The sequence below is a fragment of the Chlorocebus sabaeus genome, chromosome 8 (genome assembly GCF_047675955.1).
Source record: "Chlorocebus sabaeus isolate Y175 chromosome 8, mChlSab1.0.hap1, whole genome shotgun sequence".
Taxonomy (NCBI): Eukaryota; Metazoa; Chordata; class Mammalia; order Primates; family Cercopithecidae; genus Chlorocebus; species Chlorocebus sabaeus.
The window spans coordinates 85486967-85492032 of record NC_132911.1 but is presented as its reverse complement, the minus strand read 5'-3'; positions in this window follow the sequence as shown (position 1 = coordinate 85492032).

The following is a 5066-nucleotide window of genomic DNA, read 5'->3' as shown; positions in this document are numbered from 1 at the left end:
CCTTGCAGCAGTACAGCCCAGGTAATTTGCTGAGCCTGATGGGTGTCAGGGTCAGTCCAAGTGAAAGCGAAGAGAGGCTGGGACGAAGGGTGCAAAGGAATAGTAAAGAGTATGTTTGAGATCTAGAACAGAATAATGGGTTGTGGAGGGAGGTATTGAGGATAGGAGAGTGTATGGCTTTGGCACCACGGGGTGGATAGGCAAAACAATATGGTTGATTAGGCGCAGATCCTGAACTAACTTGTAAGCCTTATCTGGTTTTAGGACAGGTAAAATGGGAGAATTGCAAGGGGAGTTTACAGGCTTTAAAAGGCCATGCTGTAGCAGGTGAGTGATAACAGACTTGATAACAGACTCCTTTTAAAGTGTGCTGTGGGATGGGATATTGGTGTTGAGTGGGGTAAGGGTGATTAGGTTTTAATGAGATGGTACAGGGTGCATGATCAGTCACCAAGGAGGGAGTAGAGGTGTCCTATACTTGTGGGTTAAGGTGGGGGGATACAAGGGGAGGATGTGAAGGAGGTTTTGAACTGGGGGAAAAGGCAGCAATGAGGTGTGACTGTAGCCTAGGAATAGTCAGGGAAGCAGATAATTTGGTTAAAATGTTTTGGCCTAATAAAGGAACTGGGCAGGTGGGGATAACTAAAAAAGAATGCATGAAAGAATGTTGTCCAAGTTGGCATCAGAGTTGGGGAGTTTTATGGGGTTTTGAAGCTTGGCCGTCAATACCCACAACAGTTATGGAGGCAAGGGAAACAGGCCCTTGAAAAGAAGGTAATGTGGAGTGAGTAGCCTCCGTATTGATTAAGAAGGGGATGGACTTACCCTCCACTATAAGAGTTACCCAAAGCACCTGTGATGGTCCAGGAGGCTTCCGAGGCAACGGGGCAGCGTCAATCTTCAGCCACTAAGCGGAGACGGTGTGGGAAGGAGTCAGTCAGAGAGCCTTGGGCCAGAGCTCCAGGGGCTCTGGCAGTGGCTGCTGGGCAAGTTGGACAGTCCGATTTCCAGTGGGGTCCCGCACAGATAGGACACAGCTTAGGAGGAATCCCGGGGTGTGGGCATTCCTTGGCCCAGTGGCCAGATTTCCGGCACTTGTAGCAAGCTCCTGGGGGAGGAGGTTCCGGAGAAACCCCTGGTAGCTGCGGTTCAGGCTTTTGGAGTTGTGTGCTGGAGATGTGGCTGGGTTTTGGCCTGACAGGATCCCACATTGCATTTGCTCATTATGTTTCCTTAGTTTCCACAGATCTGTCACAATTTCCCAGGTTTTCCTTGTTACTCATGACCTTGACAGTTTGAAGAGTATTTTGTAGAATATCCCTCAATTTTGTCTGCACATATTTGAGATTACATGAGGATTAAATTTGGGTTATGAGTGTTCAGGAAGACCACAGAAGTGAAATGCCTTCTCACTGCATCCTAGCAGAGGGTACGTGATGTCAGCATGACTTTACAATGGGGATATTAAACTTGATCCCGTGGTTAATGTGATATTTACCAGCTTGCTAAAGTTATTATTTTTCCCTTTTCATACTCTGTTCTTCGGAAGTGAGTCTAAGTGTGGTCAATGGTTCTCAAATTTAAGCATGCATCAGAATCACTTGGAGGACTTATTAAAACTAGGCTATTTTTTCGTTTCTGATTCAGCAGGCCTGGGGCTGGGGCCCAGAATGTGCATTTCTAAAAAGTTATTTGGTGATGGTGATGCTGCCTAGTCCAAAGGCCACACTTGGAGAACTACTGGTCTAGAACATTTGTCCTTAGTTGCTGAGCCTTAGAATTGAGTCAGAATTGCCTGGGAATAATTTTAGAAATATATATTCCCAGGCTTTGTCCTTGGCAGTTCTGACCTATGCCGGCTCATAGGGGTTGGCATTTTTACAAACGCAAGTCAGGCTTGAGAACCATGAGGTTACTGCTACTCTGCAATAATCTGATTAAAGTGTAATTGGCCGAGAGCCTGGGGGCAAGTGCTCAGGCAGCAGGTGGGGTCCCAACAGCTCCAGCTGTAGGAAACAAAGGGTGGGAGAGCCTGGGAACCCAGCAGGGTCTGAATCATAGGCCTTCAGGCTGCCTGGGTCTGACCTTGCTGTCTTTATTCATCGCTCCAGGAAGTCTCTCTATTGTTTTGATTTGTCTGAATCACATGATTGCTCAGAAGCAGACAGCACCAGCAAGCCAGCACTCAACCCTAAGACCAGCCTTCAGTGAGCAGTCTGCTGAAATTCTAAAACAGAGTAAGGCGTTAGCATGGTACTGTTTACCAGCATCAACTAGTTTATTTTATTGCCTAAATCTTAAGTTCTTCAATATTCACGCAAAAGATGTTGTATGATTACAAAGATTCCAAAAGAAAATTGGCAGGAGGGGGTGATAAAGGAGGGAGAGATTAAAAGAAAAAAAAAAAAACACTAAAGAAGTAAGGAAAATGTTTTGCTTACATGAACTTCAGAAAAAATTTAATTTATATAATTTTATCATATGTTTAGTTATTATTATTCAGCCTTTTATTCCATTATCATAATAACTTACTATTACTTATAAAAATTACCTTTATCTTTGGTGAATGTGATGAAAAGTATTATTTTTAACTGACAGAAAACAATTCTGTGTAATAAAGACAATTTCAAAAAAGTTTAAATAGTATTTTACTAATAAAATAAACTTTTTATTTAAAACATAAAGGTGGCCAGGCTTGGTGTCTCACCCCTGTAATCTCAGTACTTTGGGAGGCTGAGGTGGGTGGATAACTTGAGCAGAAGTTCGAGACCAGCCTGGCGAACCTGGCAAAATCCCGCCTCTACCAAAAATACAAAAATTAGCTGGGTGTGGTGGTGCACACCTGTAATCTCAGCTACTCTGGAGGTTGAGGTATGAGAATCTCTTGAACCCAGGAGGTGGAGGTTGTAGTGAGTCGATATTGCCCACTGCACTCCTACCTGGGTGACAGAGATTCCATCTCAAAAACAATAAAAAAATTAAAAATCAAAATAAAACATAAAGGTCCCTAAGATTCTTTAAAATGAGGTTTTTCTCTGCATTACTTTTCTGGGGCTGCCACAACAAATTGCCACAAACCAAGAGGCTTAAAACAACAGAAATGTGTTCTACAGATTTGGAGGCCAGAGATAGAAACTAAGGTGTTGGTAGCTTCTAGAAGGCTCTGGGGGAGAATCTTTTTCATGCCTCCCTTCCAGCTTCTGGTGGCTGCTGGCAATCCATGGTGTCCCTAGGCTTATGGCAACTCTTCAATTGCTATCTTCATGTGACCTTTTCCTTTGTCTCCATATGTCTTAAATCTCCCTCTCCTTTCTCTTGTAAGAACATATGTTATTGAATTTAGAGTTTGCCTAAATCCAATACAGTCTCATCTTGAGATCCTTAATTAACATCTGCAAAGATCCCATTTCTAAAGAAGGTCACATTTACAAGTGTACTGGGGGTTAAGGCTTGAATATATCTTTTGTGGGGGACACAGTTCAATCCACCACAATTTCAGACATAGTTTAGGTGCTTACACCCTCCAAATCTCATGTTGAGATGTAATAATCCCCAGTGTTGGAGGTGGGGCCCAGTGGGAGGCGTTTAGGTCATGGGGGCAGATCCTTCATGAATGGCTTGGTGCTGCCCTTGCAATAATGAGTAAGTTCTCGCTCTGAGCTCACACAAGATCTGGTTGTTTAAAATAATGTGGCACCTCCCCATCTCTGTCCCTTGCTCTAGCTCTTGCCATATGATACACCGGCTCCCCATTTGCCTTCTGCCATGATTGTAAGCTTCCTGAGGCCCTCCCCAGAAGCAAATGCTGGCACCATGCTTCCTGTACAGTCTGCAGAACCATGAACCAATTAAACTTCTTTTCTTTATAAGTTACCAGTCTCAGGTATTCCTTTATAGCAATGCAAAAATGGTCTAACACAATTCCCAGCCCTATTAAAAAATATTGGTTAAGTGTGTGAAGAACATTGGCATGGAGCAGTGCCATGTTACTTGTTGCTTGGAAGACCACGTGCCTCATCCCAGTCATTCAGCTCAGCTTCCTGTCTGCTGCCCACCTCCAGGTGTGCAATTGAGTAGTAGCACCAAGGCAGAAACACCCTGAGCCTCATTAATGGCCAAGTTTCCTGATGTTCTTAGCCAGAAAATACTAAGAGATGACCCGATTCCCTTAATGCCCTGCCTACAAAGTCCACCCAATATAAGAAGAGAATCATGCAGATATTTAGGTTGCTATTTTTTGTTTGCCACAGCACTTAAATTTTTCTAGTGAACTTTCTCGATTTTCAATAAATTTTACTTTAAAAAGACACTGTAAATTTTTTTTCTTTACAGAATAGTTTTAATCCAAGTGCATTAGAACAGCATGGAAAATTTGAAGGCTTAACATCGCTAAAGTGATGAAAAAAGTAGAATTTTATAGAGACTGAGGGCTATTTCTGAAGAAACTTTATAATTTATCAGGCTCATTAACCACTTGAGTTTAGACTCAGGAAGAAGCAGAGAGCAGGACAGCTTTTTAAACTAGGTTTCTTTCCTCGATTTCCTTACACAATTAACGTTTGATTCTTGTATCATTCTGCCTATGGCATATAGAGTGATTTTTTAAATATTCCATGTATATTTGACTAATAACCATCTCATGTTACTATTATAAAATGCCAGAGTTTGGGTCCTTATATTAATTTTTCTGTTGTCATTATCCATGACATAATTATAAAAATGTCTTTTGATGAAAAATCTGTTAAATGAAAAATGGTATCCACCATTCTTCTATCCCAAAAAAAAGAAAGTCTATAGTAGTTGTTAAGTTATGATCCCAAGTTTTAAAAATTCTCACTTGAGACTCTAAAACCGGGGTTGACAAACATTTTTTCTGTGAAGAGCCAGAAAAAATATTTGCTGGTCATACGTTTTTTATAACTACTCAACCTCACTATTGCAGCACAAAAGCAACCATAGATAATATGTAAAGGAATAAGTGTAGTTGTCTTCTAATAAAACTTTATCTACATGTGGCAGCTGGATTTAGTATATGGGTCATAGTTTGCCAACCCCTGATCTAAAAT